Here is a 21,676-nt window from a genome sequence, read left to right as displayed (position 1 = left end):
CTACGACAGCAGCTGCCTCTTCAAATCCATCTCTGGATTTGAGTGCCCCAATGATATTTCCAGAATCCAGGAGTTTCTTCCCATGACCAGGGAGAGATGGATCTCGCCACCAGCTGCTCTGCAAGCCCCTGCCTGGCTGCCCAGCCCCTTCCCAACCCTACCTTGTCCTTGGGCAGGTCTCCTCCACCACAGAAAGCCGTGTTTGGACTCTTGGCACTCCTGCAATGCCAGTATTTGTCACAACAACGCATGTGTTGGATTTTTGATCAGCAAAAAAACCCACCTCCTCCTTATCTCCCCCCCCATCCTGAGCTCATACTACCTCAGGAAAGACAGAAAGTTAAATTTGTGGACAACGTGAGGAAAGCCAGATGCCTCCTGCTACATATAACCACAGCAAACAGCGCAGGCACTTTGCAGATCCCCTGTGACACCAGTAATCCCACCTGCTACTGATACAGCTCCTGACTTCTCTCAATTAGCTCTAACTCATAACTCCCAAAATCAAGCATCCTGTGCTCTGCCGGGAGAGCAAGGGGCTTGCTGGAGGTGTCAGTCCACCCAGCAGGACTAACCTCAGTTTCTACCCACTTCAGGTGGAACAAGCCTGGCCTCGACTGCTACACTATGCTGGGGACCAAGTGACTGGGTGGCAGTGCCTGCTTTCTCCTCCCTCCCATCCAGCACTTTATTCCTGCCTGCTTCAGCATCTGTCCTTCCCCCCACCACTGTCCTTCCCCCCAGCAACCCCACTAGGCCACCCCCAGCACCCCAGAATTGCCAGTGCTGTAAGAGCAGGACACTGCTCCGGCACGTTGGCACCGTGTGGCTTCACACCAGAGATGGCCTATGGAGGAGTGTACAGGTCTGTCTGGTGGGATCGTAGCTCCAGCCTCAGGTGTGGACAAGGCGGACTTGTTCTTGGCTGCCTGTCACCTCCCAGCCACGCTTGCTCTGCCAAAGAAAGGGCTTAGCTTTGGGGATCAGAGCTCACATCCTGGTGAGCCCTGCCATGGGGTCTCTCCTCCCTCAGGCTTAGGCTCCTGGGAGCTCAGAAGACCTGGAAGGAGCCCTGCTGATGCTGCTGGCCTCTCCCACTGATGCCAGCTGGGCCCAGGGAAGCATCCTGGCACTCCTCCCCATGCTTTTGCTGACAGGGATGAAGGCAGAGATCCTGCTGTGCCTCCTCCTGTGAACATACAGCAAAGCTACAGGGGCTTTCCGCCGACACCCAAACCGCTCAGCTGCCCACACACCACCCACCTCCCCAGGCCAACAAGCTGCAGCCTGTATTTTCACTGCCCTCAGGAAAAACAGCTCAGGCATCCAGGCAGTAAGATCCCCCTGGGTTGTATCCGAACTTTTTCCAGGCACCATCCTGATCCTCTGGAGATGTCTGGGGATTTTTGCTGCCAGCCCACTTAGAGACACCCATCATGCATACAACAAAGGGCTGCTCGATCACTCCCAGTCCCTGGCCAGAGTGCAGTGCTGGGACCTCTGTCTGCCCCTGGGATGCTGCTGGAGAGCAGCCAGCCCTGGTAGATAACCACCCAGATACCATGTCAAGTCTTCCCCAGAGAGACCTGGGTGCAACCCCAGCAGCTGGGAGGAAGGATGTGACAGCCAAGGCGGCCTGGTTGTACGCTCTGATGGCAGCACGCTCCTGCCGACCTCCCACCAGCACCGCATCAGCCTCCCTGGACCGTGGGCAGCAGCAGGAGGAGCATTTCCAGCTCGTGCTTGTAAAGGAATGGAGAGAGCAGCCTCCAAACCATTCCCCATGGAGGAACAGATTGCTTCAGGTGCCCATGGACAGTGCCTTCCTGCTGCTCTCTCCACCTGAACGCAGTGCTGCGTGGTAATTCTCAGTACTGACCAGTCCACGGTCTTCGCACAGGCAAGCCCCTCCATTGCAGCCCAAAGTCAACAGGAGTAAGCAACAGCAAAGATGAAGAGAGGGGGATGGATGCTCAAAGGTGGCTGCAGACCATGACAGAACAGGGCGCAGGATGCAAGGGAGCGTCGAAACAGTGGAAATAAAGAGAAGAGCAAGGAAATATGACCTGAAAGAGGCAGTTAAGCCTCCAGAGAAGAAACATATGGCAGGGCATGGACTGAGGCTGGATATCCACACAGGGAGATGGACCCATCTGATCTGATCCACCCCTTGGCCTCCCCACCTGTTCCCAGATGAGCAGAGCACTTGCTGTAGGCTATGCCACAGCCAGGCAACACCAGGGAACAGATCTGCTCAAAAAAGGTCCCAAAGCTGGATGGAGGCCGGAGACAAAAGTTCTTTGGGGTAGGGACCACGTCTTTTGTGTTCTCTGCATCTGTCCCAGTGCCCAGCTGAAAAGCTGGCAGGACAGCAGTGCCCTGTACCCAGCCCACCCGCAGCACTCGTAGGAGCAGGCTGGGAACCAGAGCTGCCTGCAGTCTTGCCGGGCCTCTATAGGCATTTCAGCTGAGACATGCCTCCAGATTTGTTAAAGCACTTATGTTATGAGTGATGGCAGAAGGAGATCGGCTACACCGTGTCGGCTGCCCTTCCCGCATTGTTTTTAGCATTGCTCCTTTTAATAACTCCAGTTATAGTTAATATTATGTGCCTCTATCAAGAGTTCTTTTAGACCAGCAGCCTCCAAGTTGCTTGGAAACTGTTTGCTGCAGCGACCGAAAGGCGCTGTCAGGAGGGCTCGACGCCAGCCTGCTTCCCGGGGCCGCCAGTGCTGGGAACCCCGCAGAACCACCATGCTCCCTTTCCTGGCGTGCATTGGGAGCTGGAGGAACCAGAAATGAGATGGAAGCAGCTCCAAAATGCACTGGGGACGAGAGAGCCAGGAAAGGTTCAGGGACCATGGGGCTTGTTGGAGGACTTGGAGATCCCACGGCTGTGTTTCAAAACGTTCCCGGCCAGAGGGTAAGGGCGAGTTTCCAGACTAGCGTTCACAGGAAATGTACTCGGCCTTGCAAGATTTATTTGGCCAAGTCTGGACATCAAATTCAATCATTAAGAAGTGAGAGAGGGTTTTGCTTAACAGGCAAGTCTCAATGCGGCCTTAATGGTGAAGTCATTTACCGACACCTCTGTAATACTCTATGAATAATTAGGTATCTCTTCCAATTTATGGTTTACCATAAAATGCTACAGTTTTGGAGACAGTCCTTTTTTTTATATTGTAGCATGGCAAAAAGCATATTTTATTGCAGGAATGGCAGAGTAAGCATATTTATCCATTCGCCAGGATTCTGTGGTATACTTTCCTCTCTAATGGCTGTACAAACATATACACATCCCAGATTTATACCCAGATTTTCCATACTTTGCTTTTTAATTTACATAATATGTGAAAATTTCTATATAAAATGGAGAAGAGCACCAAGCCATGCCTGCCAACCCACCCGCCTGGATTCAACGCTCCCCCGTCTCGCACCGCTCCCGTTTCCTCATGGTGCTGGTGCTCTGGGGATCCTGCAACTGCCTTTGGGATCCCACCTGTTAGCTCAGCGCTGACGGGGAGAAGGAAGGCCGAGGGGGTGGTGGGTGAGGACTCCAGGGCCAGCTCAGTGTGGGAATCCCCAAGAGAAGAAATATGAGGGGAGCAGGTTCTGCCAACACTGGTGAAATGCATCTCCAGCACCATCCCACCTGACGCTTTCCTCCATTGCCTAGGTGAAGCACTGCCTTTTTTTTTTTAAATAAATATTGTGGAATTAGAAGTCTGATTGATATGAATATGTAACAACGCTGCTTTATTAATAGCAGCTGCATTATCAGTTCGCTCCCTGCTATTGGCAGGAGATCTGGGACAATATGTGGTTTGAAAACTAAAGAGAAATGCAACCTGCAAAGGCAGCAGCAGTGAGATAATTTCATTCCTTTTCCTGGTGAGCAGGCCAAGCCGACACAAACATGATGGTCACTGATGCATTGCTATTGCTTTTTTAGCCCAGTCGCGGGAACAGGCATCGGGACAGCTCCATGGCATGGATGGTACCGAGCACACCATGTAGCCAACTGCAAAAGGATTTGCAGCCAAGGCCCCCAGCATGGGCAGGAGACACCCCTTCAAGCCAGGGAGCACCACAGCCAGCTTTAACCTCTGCAAATTGAGGTCATTCGGTACAGAGCATCACACAAAACTCCCTGGCACGGGTAATAAACTCCCTTTGCAGTTTGCTTTCCTTACTCCCCCCATCACCACCCTGGAGGCTTAAATGAAAACAAGATTACAAAGGAGATTGGATTGGACATATTTCTGGTGTGCTATTTTAGCTGTAAATTATGCTAGCTTCATAAAACCCCAACTGTTCTTTGCCGAGATCCCTGCATAGATTGGCTTGCTAAGATCAGGCGACCGGGCGCTCACTGCGGGCAGGCATAGTCTAGAAAAACACTTACGAGGTCCAAACAGTAGCAAGATGCTATAGTGCTACACACACATATATATATATACACACACATAGACACGCACTTATATATATGCACGTACACATAGGCATGACAGCACCCAAGAACTTCCCATGCTCATTGATTAGCTAAACAGTGACACACACGCACAGGTCTTCCAAGCCCCTATCCGCCGGGTGTCGGCGATCCAACCTTACGGATCATCTGTGCCATTTCAGCTGCCTGTGCCAACGCAGCTGACACTTTCCTCAGCCTTAGCTAATCCCAGGAGAGAGCACAGAATCAGGCAGCGCAGTCCGAAGCAAGGCTGCACACAAGGTACGGGACATGGGGTCACGCTCTGTCATGCCGCACGGAGCGAGCGTGAGTTAGCACGCATGGTGAGGCGAGCAAGGCTTGCTGCTGTGGCAGCCGCAGGGCTCCCAGCCCCCGGCAAGGCTGGGGAGCAGGGCTCTGCTGCACCAATGCAAAACGGCCACAGCCTGAACTTTGCTACGGCAAACCTGGCAGGAGGTTTTGCAATTCCTCTCACGAGCGTCACTGCACCTTGGCTGTGCTCCACGACCCTGGAGGACGGAGCAGCCAGGCTCCCAGCACATGCTGCTGCTTCAGGGAGAGTCTAGCAGTGCTGCCCAAAACCAAAAGGACAACAGCTTGGTTCACACTCAGCTCCAGCCCCTGGTCCCTCTCCTACAGTGCTACCAACACCCGCTCCCCCCCGCATTAGGGGCTGCCTGCACACCATGCTGCCTGCTCTACAAAGGCGCGTGCAGTGCAGGCAGCTAGGCAACGGGAACCTTGAGCAGAGTGCCATGACTCCAGCTGCTGCAAGCATTCTGCCACCTCCGAGGGACAAGAGCCACTCTCAGCCCTGAGGAGACGAAGCCAGCAAAGTCCCCCAGCCCACGGGAGCCCTCCTCCACCCGCTCCCCGTTACCTGGAGGGAGACGGCTCGAGAGTGGCAGCACACTTTGCCTTTCCCCGAGCAGACACAGCAGCGAGCCGTCTCCCCTGTCACACTCCCACGGCTCCACCTGCTCGGAGCTGAGCCAGATCCCACCGTGCTTCCCGCATGCGTCGGCTCACGGCCCGCACTGCCAGCCTGGGGAGCAGCACAAAGTAAAACCCTCCCTGGCAGGATGGGTCCAGCCCATCTCATCCATCCTCCTCTCTAACCAGCCACTCCAGGCAATGCTACGGCAGACTTTGTTTTGCACATCTATCCCAAGTCTCCCATGTGAAGAATCCCTGCAGGGTCACTGACCTTTGAGGAGACCATGCAAGTTGTGGGCAGATGCCTGCACAACTTCTCCTAAGGAAGGATACAGCATCCTATCCCACCTGCAAATGAAGAGGCAATGCAAGCTGGCAGAGGTGTTTGCATCACAACGTCATGTATTAGGAAGAAAGGGGCAGAAGCTGAAGAGTGGTCAAGGCAGCACAATAATGCTGGACAGATGCGAAAGGGTTCGTACCCAAAGACCCTGGGGTGCCTCACCTTGCTTTCTAATCGGGAGCTGCATCTCCCTCATGTGGACACACACACACATCCCCACCTGCGACAAGCCATCTCCACAAGTTACACTGTACTTTTCACCACCGGGACCTGGCACGGGGCTTGTCTGCATGTGTACGTATCTATCAATACAAAAACAGGCTTCCTAGGCAATCAATAATGCTATTTAAGAGATAAATCTCACTATTGACTGGCTGCTGAGGCCAGCTCCTGATTAATTTGAATGAGAGATACAGAGAACAGTGAGGGAGCTCTGAAGTGTTCCCAGCGTCACTGAGCATCAGTCCTGCGTGCTCAGGCTGTGCAGGCGGAGATGGATCGGGCCAGGGATGGATTGGGCCATCTGTCTCTGGGTTACAACAGGATGGGACTGTCCAGGGACCCATCTTCTAAGGGGGACGCAACTCCACTGCCAAACACCTCTGTGACCTGAGACCAAAGCCTTGGTCTCTTTAAATCCAGCAGAGACCACGAGGTATGGCTAGGCAGAGACGTGCCGATTGTTACACAGCTGAGGATCCATGCACCCCTGGGGAAGAGAAGGCCCATCTGTGAACGCGTGTGAGCCCTTATGCCATGCACAAATTAAAACTGGACATTATATTCCCTGAGTCCAGCTGTGGCTGTGCCAGATTTGAAACCCCTCTACCATCCCACACCCAGCCTTGGTATTTTGATCATCACTTTGAGTGGGCCGAAGGGGCTTGTTGTCTGCCAAGCCCTCAAAGGCAGCTCCTGGCCACCATGTCTCTGTCCTGGCTGCAGTAGTCTCTGCTGTGATGCATGTAGGGTCTCCCTCAACCCACCTCTGGCCCTCCATTTTTGGGAAAGGACAACTCCCACCAGAACAGGTCAGAGCAGGGGATGAGCAGAGCTCACCCAGCCTCGCACGGGAAGATGGTGAGGGAGCCATCCCTCTCCTCCCTGTGGAGGAGAGCCATCCCTTACAAGCATTCGAGGGAGAACGACAGAAGGGAAAGCACTGCTGAACCCAAAGGACAGCACTGCCACACCAACAGACTGCCACTGCACCGCCCAGAGGTAATACTCAGCCAGATCAGAGATTTCCAGCCCTCCAAGCAGCAAGGATCTGAACAGACCCCCAGCAGAAGCCACAGAAGAAGAAAGACTCTATTTTAGGTAGGCTGGATCAATTGGAAAAAAATGTGTCCTTCAACAATCCAGGGGCATCTTCCAGCCTGCAGTGCCCAAGGCCACCACTTCCCTGAGCTGCACAATTTGAGGATGTATGGTGCCACATTGCCTTCCATGTTCCCAAGCGTTTCTTCCTGGCTGATATGGATCCATGTCTCTGTCCCCCAATTTCAAAGCCAGAGCAACCCAACAGCACCAGTGCTGTGGGTGGGTGCTGGATGGACAGGAGCACATCCAAACAAGCCCTGCTCTGCCAGGGAGCAAAAGGCCCCATTACAACAGCTCATCTCCTTCCTCCCATCGCAAACTCTGAGACATCACCCAGTAATGCCGTGGTTGAGCCCTGGGAGGGGAAGGCGGCATCAAAAAACATCTCAGCCCCAGGAGATTCGGGCTGCTTTCTGCCCCACAGCAGGAGAGAGGGGAGCAGTCCTGCTGCCCCAGGCTCCAGCGATGGTGGGGGGGGCTCATTCTGTGGAAGACCCCTAGATGATCTGAGCCTTGTTCCAGCCAGGCTGGAGGCTCCTCAAGGCAGCAGCCAACTTGATGGTTATATAAACACGTTTTTCACTATAGAAATGTGGCGCCTGTGGGCTGGAGCTGCCCTGGGAAATGACACTGAACTCACAGGTACAAATGAAGAGAGAGGCTTGCTGCTGATTTCAGTGGGAGGAGGGAAGGACCAATGCTAAGGAAGACCTGAGGACTTGAGGCTCTGCCCTAGAGTGCCAGGGAACAGCTGCCAAGAAAACCATAAAAGCGTCTTTCTGGTATCACGGGGCTGCGATTGGAGGCAAAATCCCAACTCTGCAGACCCACTGGCAACTCCCAGAGCCCTGCTTCCCACTCAAGCGCAGTGTGCAGGTCAGGTCCCCTAAGATCAGGCGGTGAAGCAAAACACAAAGGTGGCTGGTGCAAACACCGCCTTATCTCCCAAACTGCTTCCCACTCAGGGACTTCTGCACTAGACTGGGCTTTATGCTTTTAGGCTTCAATTCAAAGATCGAATTCGCTTACTTCAAGACAGAAATGAGCTCCAGAGCTCACTACAAGCACATCATTGTTCACTGCAAGCATCAGGCTGCCTTCCTCCCCCACGGAGCTTGAAGCCAACGGGTCCCTGTCCACCCTAACTCCATGGGTGGCACCTCTTCCCTTCCCCGAGCTTATCTCCAGCACCCTGCTCCTTGGCTTACAGAGGGACCAAGCCTCAGCCCGCTTCAGTTGCATCCCCAGTGTGCTCCGCCCACCTGCCACTGTACAGAGAGGATGTGGTTTTGCATCTGCTCCACAGGCCCTTCCTTAACTAATGATCCCAATTCCCCCACGCTGGGAAAGCCTCCTGGGAAACCGAGTCAGCTGCTGGCAGCCAGCGGCGTTGGCCCCCGGGACGGGATCAGGGACTTCACACCAGGACAAGCTGCAACAGCCGGGGCTGCTGCAGGGACAGCCCTTGGTGCCAGCGGTGCCGAAGCCCTGGAAAGAGGCAGATGCGCTCCGACTGTAGGGCGCCAAGTGGCTCGGTGCTACCCACACTGGACCACCCAGCCAGCAGCACCCTGTTCCCCCTTCACGGGCGGATCCTGCAGCAATTGCCCACAACAGCGCTTAAGCTGGGGCCTCGAAGTGGTGCTGCAGCGCAATGGTGGCTGTTGCCATGCCAATCGAGCGGGCAGTCGGAACATTGAACTAACAAACCAGGAGAGCAGGCACGCTACTGGAGATGGACCCATGCCAGGGTGCCGAGGGGGCCTGCTTTCCCCCGTGGGCTTCTGCAGCAGCATCACGCAGCCTGAAGAGCTCAGCTGCTCTCGACCGAAGCCCTCACCAAGCACCAGGCACTCCTCAGTGCACGCAGCCCCCAGAGCCCGCTCCCCACCCCACCGCAGCCTTGCACCATCGCACGCCAGCTCCAGCCGGCAGCTGTTTACAGACACGAGCACCGGCTGGTCCCCACTGCTCCGGTGGCTGCGTGGCAGTAGCCACACTGGAAGGAGGCAGACAGCGTGTCAGTAAATGCAAGGGAAAGTTCAGCATCGCGGTGGGGGGGGTGAGCACAGCAGCAGGTAGGTCCTCAGCAAGCAGCTGGAGAGCAGGAGGCTGCAGGCTCAGCCACATGCTGGTGCTCAAAGGCACAGGGAGAGGGCACTGTCTGGGCAGGCGATGACCAGAGGGGATGTCGGAGCAGTCCCGTCTCAAAAAAAAAAAAAAAAAAAAATTGTGAAAAAAATGGGTTTTTGTTTGCTACTCAGGTGTGGCACGAACTCCTTGCTGCAGGACGACATGGATGCCAGCCGCTCACGCAGGGGCATGGATGAGTATGGAGGGCTGCTAAACAGAGGGAAGCACCCTGCCTGGCTCTCTGCCGAGAACGGAGCCAGTGCCAGCCCTCCCCTGCCCTCAGTGCCTGCCTCCACCCAGAAACGGGCCACAGGCTCAGCCTCCTTGGGCCTGACCCAGGACAGCTCTTGCCCTCGAGGCAGTCTTGTGCCAGGCGAGGTTCTCATGCATAAGAACACACATCCCAGCCCACCCTGGTGCAAACCAGCTTTTCTCCCCCCTCCCCCCTTCCCTTGTAGACCTGGGGAAACTGAGGCACGGGAAGGTGGAAGGTGGCACACAGCTCACTGGTTGTCATGAAAGAAGAAAAAGATGCAAATGTTTTCAGATCGGTCTTCCCCGAAAGCAAGCCGTGTCTCTCTACCAGTCCTGCTGCTGACAAGGAGGAAAACTCAACCCATCCAAATCACTCTAGAACAGGGAAATGAGGGAAAAAATCCAAACAAGCCCCAAGCCAGGAGCCAAGTGCGTTCAGCTCTGTTCTTTCAGCTCAATCAGCCACGATCTGTGACGGCAACTGCCACGATACCGGACTAACATCGAGAACGTTGCCGCCACCCAGGAGCATGCCAAGGTGACCTGAGGGGCAGCGGCGGAGCTCCCTGCCCTGCACCTCACTTTCTCTGCGCAGCCTTGTCCTGCCTGGCGGCCCTGGGATGGGGGAAGCCGTCTCAGGTGAGAGCGGTTGCTCAGCACCATTGATTCGATTCAGACCACGCGAGCCCCCAAACCAGATTCCTCCTCCCGTGCGTCGAGGCGCGTACCTCCCGCACATACACCATCCGGGGGCCACCGAGGCTGTGACAGGGAGACAGGGCAGCGGGACGGCGGGGAAGGGGACACCCCATCACTACCCTGGCGGGCCACACGCATGTCTCCAGCTGACCCTGCGGCCTTGGGTTCTCGCAGGAGGACGAGGCAGATCCCGGCTCCGGCACCTCCGCGCTACCGGTGGCTTCTGGGCGCCCAGAGCCCGGGGAGCCGGGCGGCCCTCCCGGCACGCCGCGGGAAACACGGAGCCGCCGGGCATCAGGGTGCTGGGAGGTGCCGGGGAGGAGCCGGCAGGCCTCCTGCCTCCTCGCCATCACCTTGCTCCAGCCAGCGCATCCCCGGGGGAAGCCGGCCAACTCCCGCGAACTGGCAGCGCCCCCGACGGAGCGCAACACCGACGGGTCTTCCCGCCGCCGTGCCCCGCAGCTCCCCAGCAGGCGCCCCGCTCCCCCCCCCCCCCCCCCGCCCCGCCCCGGGACGAGGGCTCACCTGGGTTCCGCCGCCGCCGCTCCCTCCGTAACCCCCCCGCCCCGCAGCCTCAGGCGGGCGGTGCGGCGGGCGGCGCGGCGCGGCGGGCGGGCAGGGCAGGGCACCCGCAGCCCCCCGCCGCCGCCGCCCCCATGGCCCCCCGCCGCCGCCGCCGCCGCCCTCAGCGCTCAGCCGGGGCCCGCCGCCTCCGCTGCCTCCGCCCCGCAGCGCCCGCCCCCGCCATGCCGGCCCGGTCCGGTGCTCCCCGCCCCCCCCCCCGGCCGGCCGGCGGCGGCGGGCGCTGTGCGCGGCTCTGCGGGGCGAGGGCGGGCGGCGGCGGCGCGGGGCGGGGCGCGGGGCGGGCGGAGGCGGCGGGCAGTGCCCCCCTCTCCCTTCCGGACGCGCCTGGACGGTCACCTTCGGTGGGCACCGGGACTCCATCAGCGGCCACCTGATGGAGGAGCCCCTCGTCCACCTCCTCAGGCCGCCCGCCGCCAGCTCCATCTCCAGCCGAAGCGTCTCTGCGGTCCCCGCTGCTGCGGGCTCGCCCCGCTCCAGCCCCGCACCGCTGGAGGCAAGGCCTGCAGGCAGAGCGGCAGGCGATCACCGCAGACCGCCGCTCGGCTTCCCGCTCCCCTTCCGAGCAGCCCGGGTGCCTTTCCCACCGCTGCCGGGTGCGGAGCCAGCCTGCCCAGGCACCCGACCGCGGCGGCGGAGGCTCCTTCCCCGAGCACCAGCCCGTTTCAGGGCCACCGCTCTGCCTGCCCTGCTCCGCCTGCAAGCCCCTCTGCCCGTGGCACTTTCCTCGAATGCCACTTGCCGTTTTGTCACCCGCTCACTCAACGTCATGAGCCCCTTCTGCAGCGCTCCGTTAGCTTTTTGTTTGAATTGTTATTACCTTTAGACATTACGTACGATGTGCAAACATTGACACCTTACTCTTCGTCCTCTTTTCCAAACGCATGGGATTGTCTGCTTGCCCACAGGTAACTCCATGGTAACATCCCTCTCCATCTGGGGGGGCGGGGGGGAATCAACAAAAGCTCTTAAGGAAACTACGTTATCAATGCACAAAAGGAGGTTTGTGTGCATTTCTTGTGAAAAGATTGGGAAACGAGGGCTGGGAGGGAGGTTACCATGGATTTGGGGAATTCAAGGACACTATTAGCTGGCTAACATCCTCAAGAAAGAATGCTAACAGATTTGCAAGCCACGAATCCCTCCTTTGAAAATCTGACTGGCTTCCATTATATCATTTTCCAAATCTCCCCGTTCTGTTCTTTATCAGAGCTTCAAGCAACCCACTTGCTCTGTACAGAAGCTGGACTTGTCTATAGTTTCCTGGCTCTAAGCTTTTCCAGAAACTGCAGTCACACTTGCTGCCTCCCATTTGTATGATACCAGCACTCATCTCAGCAGCAGGGTACTCGGCCCCATTGGCAGCTCCATGCTGCTCTTCCTCCAGAGCCCTTAGGGAAATCCTGCCTGATCTGGGCAATCCCTTGCTCTCCATTTCACCAGTATTTTTCCAAAACCCTCTTTTGACATTTCAGTTTGAGAGAGTTCTTCAGATTTATCTGCCATAGGAAAGGGCACAGTATGTGAATTTTCCAACATCTTCCATGGCAGATACTGCTGTAAAGAAATTAATTTGGGGTTTATGCAATGCCCTTATCCCAGAGCTTTTCGCAGCCACAGAAACCCAACAAGCCAGCACAGCACTGGCTGCCTTCCTTCTAATGACATTGGTATAGCTTTCATTACATGTTTTTATGCTTTCAGCATGTCCCACCTTAAAACTTGTCTCATCCTAGAGGTTTACATCTACCTCACCCAAATTTATGTCCTCTCCTATTTTCCTTGTTTGAACACAATATACACCTTCTGAAGGCTGTCTGTTGACATGTAATTGTCTCCTTTATATGGCTATTTTAAACCTGTTGGCATTTTTTTGGCCCTTTACAGATACAGCTATGAAAAGAACTTTTACAAAATATTTCTAGAATGAAGATTGAGAAGATATAACAAAGCTCAAATGGTTTTCTAGATTTTAGTATCAGAATCTATTCCATAGAAAACCATGCCCCTCTCTCTGCCTGTCTGTACATGAAGACATCCCTCACAAAACATAAGCTGTTCGTTGCAGAGTATTAGGATTTGTTTGTTTGCACCCACCTGCTTATACACACCTGTCACTTTTTCTTTCTTTCAGTTTGGATGCTGGTATAAAGCCTGCTTAAAAGCAGGAGCTAAGTGCCTCAGAGTAGCGGTATCATCTGTGAGAATTTTACTCTTTCAGTTGCTTCTTTGGCCAAGTTTCCTTACTTTTGCACAGCTTGTTTTCCAGAAGGCTGTTCTGCAGTTGGTGTTAGGTGAGAGTTGGGAAGCGATGGAAGACTGGAATATGTGCAACTTGCTCCCTGCCCTGTGCACTGCCTGGGAATGAAACACAAAGTTATGTCTCTTCCTTTGGTGCCTGAATAGTTGCTACACAGGTATTCTCTGCCCTCTTCAAATGTTTTAAGGCTCATTGCCAAGTACAGTTAATTCAGAGACCCTCCTCTGGCATCTCCTAATCTCACAATGTGACCACCACACACCTTATCCATTTCTTAGCCCATGCTTCCCATGGATGCTGTGGACTCGCCGGCAGTGCCGGTACAGCGCCCTGGGCTGCATGTCCCTAGCTCCTTGCTGCAGGATGAGACAAAGACCGCTGGGTTTGTGCTGCAACACTTGCCACTCTTCCATGCTTCTGCTCAGTGCTGGATTAGCCTCTCGTTAATTAGCTGCTTTATTGCCCTCCCCCCGTGGACTCTCTCTGTCCGTGATGTCAAGATGAGGGGTTTCATTGCTGAGTGCAATCCCGGAGGAACCTCAGATGAGACTCTGCTGGGGCTTTTGGTGGTCAGAAAAAACAGCAGAATGGAGGTGAGACCAAGGCGACACATGTACACCACAGAGTTCATGGAAAGCATGAAGCAAACTTCAAGAGGGCTCTTGTACAATCTCCAAAGAAACTGCTTACCGGCAGGCATGGCTACCCCAGCACTGGGGGCTTGGGTAAAGGAAGATGACACCAGCATGTGGCAGAGGTATCATGGAGCCAGTGTGTACAGCCACTGATCAAACTAGTGATGCTGGTGGTACCAATTGCTGTTTTAAGAACACCTGCCATGGTACAACCCTCACTGCCCCGGGAGCAGCACACAGCAGGAATCAGGTGAGGATGGAAGGTGGGGAGCAAAGCAAGTGTCACACTCGTGTAAGGGGGACAGATGGAAAAGGGATCTGTGTATACCTGGGTTTTCTCTCTTCCACAAGAAAAGCAGAGCAGCCCCCTCCTACTCTGTCCCTCGCTCCAAGCCAGAGCGAGTAGGAGAAATCACGACTACCTGATGGCTGTTTGGCAGTTGTCATGAAACAAGCCTGACAGTTGTCAAGCCAGATCCTTGTCGCCTGGTTATAGCTGCGCTGTCACGACATGGCAGGACTCTGGCACACGTCCCAGCCTCAGCCCTACCTGCTCAAGGCCAAAGACTCCTCAGGCTCCAAACAAAGTGAGGAGCTTCTTCCCTGGGCAGAAATGAGCTCAGCTGGGCACAAGCCCTCTCGGTGGGATGCGTGGACCAGCATTCAACTTCAGCAGCACTGGGAGCTGCAGCAGGGAGGGAGCTCATGTCTGCTGCTGGCTCAGTGGGAAAGTTAGAGCGTTGTTGGGGTGATGGTTCAGAGTCCCTCCTGCTGGGTGTTGAGGGAAGGCTGTTGTGGAGTAAACATCCCATTAAACCAAGAAAAAAATAAAATGAGCTTGCAGAGCCCAGTGGGGTGGGAAGCAAACAGCTCTATCAGCGCTTGAGAGCAAGCAGTTTATATAAGCAACAGGCTCACCCGTTGAGAGGAGAGCAGCAGCACAAGGGAGCAGAGCTAGGAGCAGGGGGAGACCATTGCCTTTTCCAAAGGGTTTGTCACCAGCAGGCAGGGCACACTAGCACCTGCAATTATTCCTGGGCACTATGGAGAAGGTCCTTTGCATGGGATGCTGAGGAGAGTGGCAAGCCCCAGGCAGCCCAGAACTGGCAATTTCAAAGCTGCAGCTGTGAGGAGGCTTCTCCCTTCTCCTTCCCTCTGCCCAGGGTCACTGAGAGGCAGTGAGGGCATGAAGCTTTCAAGCCACCTGCTCCACAGCTTTCACAGGTGGGGAACCTGGGGCATGCACAGAGCCAGGCTGAAGGGACCTGCAAGGCGGACACAGGCACCCTGCACAAGCTGGGGACTGGGAGTCCCCAGAGTGACTCCTGAAGAGTCATGGGGATGTTTGGTAGCAGCATCTGTGCCTCTCACAGGAGTGAGGTGCCCAGTCCAGGCCTGGGGAGGAAAGTCCAACAGCGGCCATGGCATAGGGACAGCCAGCCTCAAGGCCATCGTTTTCCTGCCTCTCCCAGGTTTGTCTCTCCATGTGCCCAAACCCCATCTTCCACAACACGTTCCTCAGCCCAGCCTCTTCCTCTTCAGTCCCCAAAGGCCTCAATTAAACGTACAATTAGAAATGCATTCCAATTACAGCAAAACAACCCTTCAAACTGGGGAAAAAAAAGAGCTTTCTTCACACAGCAATTTAGCTAGATGAGTGCAAGTTTGCATGCCTACAGGAGCTCACTGGAGGCAAAGCTGAATGTTTTTAGTAGAAGATGCGGGATTTTGCCTGTAAAGAGATATCTTCCTGTTTGGCAGGACTGCAGTCCAGCCGGGGGCTGGCTCCTGCCCCAGGAGCTGTACCTGGCCTCATGTTGTTCCTTGTGGGGAAGCATCTACAGCAGCCTGGGCACTGCCACACAGGTGCCACAAGGCTTTTTCACATGTGACTGCAGCACAGCTTTGGGTCTAAGTCAATGGGCACTCACTTCTGGCCATCATAGTAAGGTAGACACCTTTGGCTGGGTCTACACAGTATTTGTCAGCTCGATGCTATTGCTATAGGTGTGCTAGGGAGCCTTTCTGGTGCAGACAGACTGGGACAGCCCTGGATTCACATCTCACACTCCTCCCAGGACAGGGATGCTCTGTACCAGCGATGGTGCAGTTGCTCATGTCTGGGCCAAATGAACAGGATAGAATGACAGGGGTTTGACAGGTATCAAGGAAGGCCATTCCCCTGTGGATTTGTCTCTCAGACCTGAAATCAGCCTCCCTTGAAGAAGTCAGCCTGAAGTGAAGCTTATTTGGAAGGTGTCATGGTTTAATCTCAGCCAGCCACTAAGCACCACACAGCCGCTCGCTCACTCCTCCCCCTGCCAGTGAGGGAATGGGGTGGAGAATCAAAACCGAGTAAAACTCATGGGTTGAGATAAGAACAGTTTAGTAATTGAAATAAAAATTAATAATATTAACAACCATGAAAAGCAAGATAAAAAGTTAAAAATAACCCAAGACAGACAAGTCATACACAAGGCAATTGCTCACCACCTGCTGACCAATGGTCAGCCAGTTCCCAAGCAGCGATACAAGCCTCCTGGCCAATTCCCCGCCCCCAGTTTATATACTGGACATGACATCACATGGTATGGAATACCCCTTTGGCTAGTTTGGGTCAGCTGTCCTGGCCGTGTCCCCTCCCAACTTCTTGTGCCCCTCCAGCCTTCTTGCTGGCTGGGCATGAGAAGCTGAAAAATCCCTGACTTAGTCTAAACACTATTTAGTAAGGACTGAAAACATCAGTGTGTTATACTAAATCCAAAACATAACACTGTAGCAGCTACTAGGAAGAAAATTAACTCTATCCCAGCTGAAACCAGGACAGAAGGGGACACTCAAAGTCTCCCATCTGGTGTTATTATGGACTCATTAATCTTACACAGCAGATTTTTTTTCCCCACCATGGAGGACAGGAGAAGCAGTTTCTGTCTTCCACTCAGCTGCTGATTTTCAAGAAACCTGTCAAGTATCATCTTTGGGACCTCAGATTTAACTCGATATGTCATTTCACCCCAAAGCTGAGGGCAGGCCAGGGGTCAAAGCATGCCCAGGCAGCACAGCCACCTGGGGAAGCCAGGCTGAGAAAGCACAAACCACCAAAGCCAGGAGAGCACCAGCCCAAAGCCCCAGGGCAGAGCAAGCTGCTCAGCTGGGGCTCCAAGTCTGGCCCCTGCAGGGATGCAGTACCCAGGGAACGGCACCTCCATGGTGCTGCCACGGGTGCTGACCCGCTGGGAGGCCCCGGCAGGATCAGGCTGGGTGCGGGAGAGGTGACAGATACCGGCCATCTGCTCCCACCTGCAGCAGCAATTAAAGAGCAGAGAAACACCAGAGATGGCCAGAGAGATGGCAGCTCTCCAGCTCCTCACCTGACTAGATTGGTCCATCTGCACAAAGCTGCTGGGGCTGCCAGTGATCTCGCCCAGCCCCTTCCAAAAGCCAGCAGCAATGGGGAGAGGTGCTGGGAAGCTAAATGCCTTTGCTAATTGGACCTGTTACCATGACTTTTTGTTGTTGTTTTCCTTCCAGGCTGTGGTAGGATCCTGCTGGGGTTATTAGGGACCTGCTAGGTGCTCTCACCCATGCTGGGATGCAAGACCTGGAGGGCCAGGCATTAAATTACCTTGAAGAGCAAATTCCTTTGCCCATCCCTTTCCCCATCCTGCTGATGGGGATCATTCCCCTAACAAGGCTTGCTGCAGGCCAGGTGCTCCCTTGACAGAGAGGGTCAGTGGCCTCTGTCCCCTCTGTGTCACACGGGGCTTGGCCCTCATGGTGCTACTGATCCTCCTACAAGGAGCTACAGGGGCTTCTCCCCTCTTCACTCCTCCTGCTTTTTCTCCCTGCTGTTCAACTAGTGGTAAAACAGAAGCGTCTGGATCTTGAGAGAATAAATAGCTTTGATTTGGCCATGGAAAGGAGATGGAGGCATTTGCTAGAGAGCATCTGACAGCTTGGGGAGAGCAGGCAGAGCTGGCTCTGGAGGAGCTGTGGTAATTAGAGACTGTGTTTGCACTCACTCTTTCATTTAGCACCAGAGGTTGCCATACTCGAAAGCAGTTCTGTCACTACTAAATTACAGGGCCCTACAGCTCACACCCCATCTCACCGAGATGCTGCTGCCCCAGCATCTCAACACTGCTGTCTGCTGGGAGGCATCTTGGCAGCATGCAGCCTCCAGCAGCCAGACAGCTCTGCCCCTTCCCCACTGCACCCCAGCACAGCCCCAGGGCACCCTGGGGACCCGGCTGTTCTCCCCCCCCCCCCCCCCCCCAGCACCCTGCACCTGCGGCGGGTCAGACAAGGAGCCACGCAGCATGAAGCTGAATTAGCACTGCATGCACACTGCTCATTCAGCAGCAATTTACCTCCACGATGGCAAGCTTGATTCATTACCCTTCTCCCCGCACCCTGTTACTGGAGGAGCCAGCAGTGAAATTACACCTTCTGCTCCACACCCCCGCATTCCCTTACCGTCTCCTGACCAAACTCCACTGCCTGGTGTTATTTTTAGCTGCCGGGAACTCTGATCTTTTTCTTAATGGGACACGTGTACTATGAAACGTGTGCAGGAAGATTGCTCTGGCTGCAGCCTCGTGCAGGGAGCTGCTGGGCAGTCGCCCGTCTCTCCGGGCTCGGGAAGGGAGCAGCAGGTCCCAGTGCAGTGAGCACCCCTGGGCAGGGACCAGGATGGCATCACTTTGCCCCTGTGGCTGCCTTTACGCAGGGCTATAGCCCCAGCTAGGTCCCCACGCTGCTGGCTGTGTCCAACATGTTCCTACAGCATCAGTTACCTATCACGGGATTGAGAGCGGTCAAACTGCTTTGGTCCCTCCTGGAGGCTGGGGAGGCCACATGCAGCAGGAACGTGCCACAGGGGCACTACTTTGGGGTGTCAGAAACCCCCTGGGGAGTGACCAGGCTGAGGTGCATCACCCAGCCCACCCTGGGGATGCTGAGACCAGGTACGAGGCTGCTTATTTATAATGTTAATTAATAGGTGCTGAAGCAGCCACTTGCCAGCCACCAGGCTCCTGCAGCACTAGGAGGGATCTCCCCTCCAGGGACGGGGGAACTGCTGCAGCTCCTCCTTTTCCAGGCCCTGACTTCTATCCCAGGGCAAATCAGGGATACAGGAGGATTTGGGCTTCTTACACCTGGTGTTGCTGGAATGCTCCAACATGCCCAAGAACAGAGCACCTCCCTGGAAGCCCCAGGTCCTGAGCAGTGAGTGCCAGGGAAGAGAAAAGAAGAGGCAAATCAGTCTATTTATTGAAGTACCTAAATTAGGAGGTGGAAGTCTAATTTTAGGCACCTGGTGTTGCCCTTCAGAGTGATGAATTAAGCACTGTTAGGGCTTGAGTGTGCATTGCTCCTTTCCTAATGCTGTGGGAGAGAGCCTGTGTCTCTGGGTCTGGGGCAGGACCCCACTGAGATCAGCCCTTGCTGCCAGCCTGGCCCATTGCAGGGGCACTGGAGCTGCTCAGACATGCTGTAATGGACCAGGGACCCCATAAACTCTAACCAGTGACTTTACAGCCTGTTTTGTGACTGAGCCCAACTGTGACTCAGCAGCAGGGAAAACGGAGGGCTGTAAGCACCCAGCGCTGACAGCATGTCCCCTCTATTGAGCAGCTCCCTGGGGCTGGAGACACCTTCAGCTGAGCTGTATCACCATGCCCTGCAGCAGAGCCAGGCATGCTTTGTTAATGCTAATGAATTAAGTCTCCCAACACCCAGCAAGGAGTGGAAAGCTGAGCTGCTGTTGCACTGGGGATGAAGCCAGCACACAGAAGTACTGAGGTCAGGAAGGGAGATAGTGGGAGTGGAGACCTCCACCACCCCCTGCATCCCAGCTGAGGACAGCCACTGCTCTGGCTCCATGCTACCCATGGCGGGACAGATCCTTCCGGTGTTTTACATTGCTTCATGATCTCTGGGAAACAGATTTGCTGTCCATAACCCAGCTAAATGCCAGACTTCTGCTGCTGGAGACCTCCATCCTCCCCTGTCCCACATGAGAACCCCAGGGGCACCCACAGCCACTTCAGTCACCCCGGGCAGCACGAGGAGCATCTCTGGCTCAGCAGAAAGATAAATGGAGATCAAAGCACCATGCTGGCAGATTGCTGCTAGGCAATTGCCCCTTGGAGGACACCTTCTCTGCAGCTCTGCCAGCCCATTGTTCTCGTTTAAGACTTTCCAATCATCATAATAGAGTGAAACCTTATTTACTGTCCTCGTCCCAGCTTTCTAAAGTGGCCATGGGCACACAGCAAACCTCTTTCCTTCTGTATTAACAAGATGGCTTTTCTGTCAGAGCACAAATCAACCCCAAATAAGTGTGGGTGCTGGGGGAAGGCTGTAAGTGGTTGCTGGGGCAGACCCAGGTAAGGGGAGGGCAGGGGTGGCCAGCGATCTGGCTGGCACCCACAGGCAAAGGTCTGGCCCTGAGCAAGGGACAGTGAGCTCAGCAGGGTGGCCACAGTCTTCAGCTGCTCCTGGGGACTGATGGCATGTTCATCCAAGTTTTAAATGGTCCCATGGTTCAGCTGGGCCTGAAGGGCAACCACTGGCAGACACCAGCAGGGATTGGAGGATGTTGCCTTATGCTGAGCACACACAGACTCATCACACGTGGGCTCACCGCTGGCCATTGCTTTGGCGAAGCCTCAGCGACAGCACTGTGTCCATGCCAGTCAGCTGGGAAGCCCTGGGATGTGCACCGTGTCCCAGGGTTGTATTGGGGCAGAGTGGCTCCCCAGGGCCGGGCAAGACTGACCAGGCAGGACCTTAATCACAGGCAGATGCCAGGAAGGTGGGAAACCCAACAGGCAGTGCTGCCTGTACCCAGCCCCCGGGGCTTTCTGCCAAAATAAGGCTCATCGGGGCCTCCTTTTCCAGGAGGTGCCAATGGATCTGTGGCTTCAGAAAAGGCAGGGGTAAAGCTGGGCAGCCCCACTCTCCCACACATGCTCTGGTCCCATGAGGGGCCATGATGATGAGACAGGAGAGTGGGAATGCAAAGAGGCACTGAATCACCGGCAGACACCTTGAGGCAGGCACATGCGTGTCACACCACAGGGTGAGGATGGGAGCACATCCCACTGGAGCTGCCTGCTGGGGCAGAAACACTGCATTTTGCAAGAACATCTCAAGGCTGCTGATTTCCTCCAAGGAGCTTCTTGGCCCAGATCTCTGCAGTGCTAGAAATGCAACAGCATTTTCCTAATCAGCCAGCTCCATCAGTGTGGGGGATGCCAGCTCCCCATCAGTTTGTATGACGCAGTCTCTCAATTACTGTGCGCTAACCAGGGCTCCACCAAGAGCCTCATCAGGAGACAAACTTCACAGTAGAGTTGGGGAAGAAATACAGGTGCAGAGAAACATGGGTGCCCCTGGCAGGGCTGGGCCACTGCGGACGCAGAAACAGCACCTCTGGCTCAGCCGTTTTGGTACAGGGCAAAACTGCTCCTGAACAGATTAGCAAATTGGTGCTCAGAGGGCAGAGACACCCCTGTCCGCAGCCCCACAGGAGGGGACCCCCAGCTCAACCCTGTTACAGCCCATCACCGTCCCTGCAGGGGTTATTGGTTTGCCAAGGCTCATCCTTCAGATGCAGGATGCACAAGGTGGAGCCATCCTCTGTGGGTTGCCGTGGTGATGCAAAGCGCCGCCACCTCCCCATCCCTGTCCCAGCTGTGGGACAGCACGGTGCCCAGGCAGCAGGTTTCCCTTGGGGCAGGTTTGGGGCTCGGTGTGCCTCCTGTTGCACAACTCTGGGGCACATCCCGCATCCTCTATCCTGCCAGCACAGCCGCAAGCGAGTGCTCAGTGCTGGCTGGCCTTGCTCCTGGTTCAGGGAGCTGCTGGAGCTGGAGAGTTGGGGGAAGGAGGTGCTGGGGTGAGCCAAGTGGTTTCTCTCAATTTCCCTTTCCTTCCTTTCTGTGCTTTTCTCTTCCCCTTTCTTGCCTTTCCCAGCCCTGTGTCTGGACCAACTCTGCTTCCATCAGATGTGCATCAGCATCGCCAGGAGA

The 21,676-nt window shown here is 55.2% G+C and overlaps 2 protein-coding genes across 3 annotated transcripts in view; both read right to left on the bottom strand.

Annotated features, from left to right (window-relative positions):
- Nucleotides 1-10,761, bottom strand: part of FRMPD3 (FERM and PDZ domain containing 3) — a 65,031-nt gene extending 54,270 nt beyond the window's left edge. The window contains exon 1 of one of the 2 annotated variants that reach the window (XM_049827946.1): nt 10,686-10,761. The gene's annotated coding sequence lies outside the window, so the exon portion shown is untranslated. The remainder of the gene's footprint in view (nt 1-10,685) is intronic. The other variant, XM_049827945.1, reaches the window with a different exon arrangement.
- LOC126050292 (gamma-aminobutyric acid receptor subunit gamma-4) overlaps nt 1-21,676 on the bottom strand; it is a 338,971-nt gene that overhangs the window by 55,939 nt on the left and 261,356 nt on the right. The gene's annotated exons all lie outside the window — the stretch shown is intronic.

Source organism: Accipiter gentilis, chromosome 24, assembly GCF_929443795.1.
Source record: "Accipiter gentilis chromosome 24, bAccGen1.1, whole genome shotgun sequence".
Lineage (NCBI taxonomy): Eukaryota > Metazoa > Chordata > Aves > Accipitriformes > Accipitridae > Astur > Astur gentilis.
The sequence above is the reverse complement of the archived record's forward strand: the minus strand, read 5'-3'. Positions and strand labels throughout refer to the sequence as shown.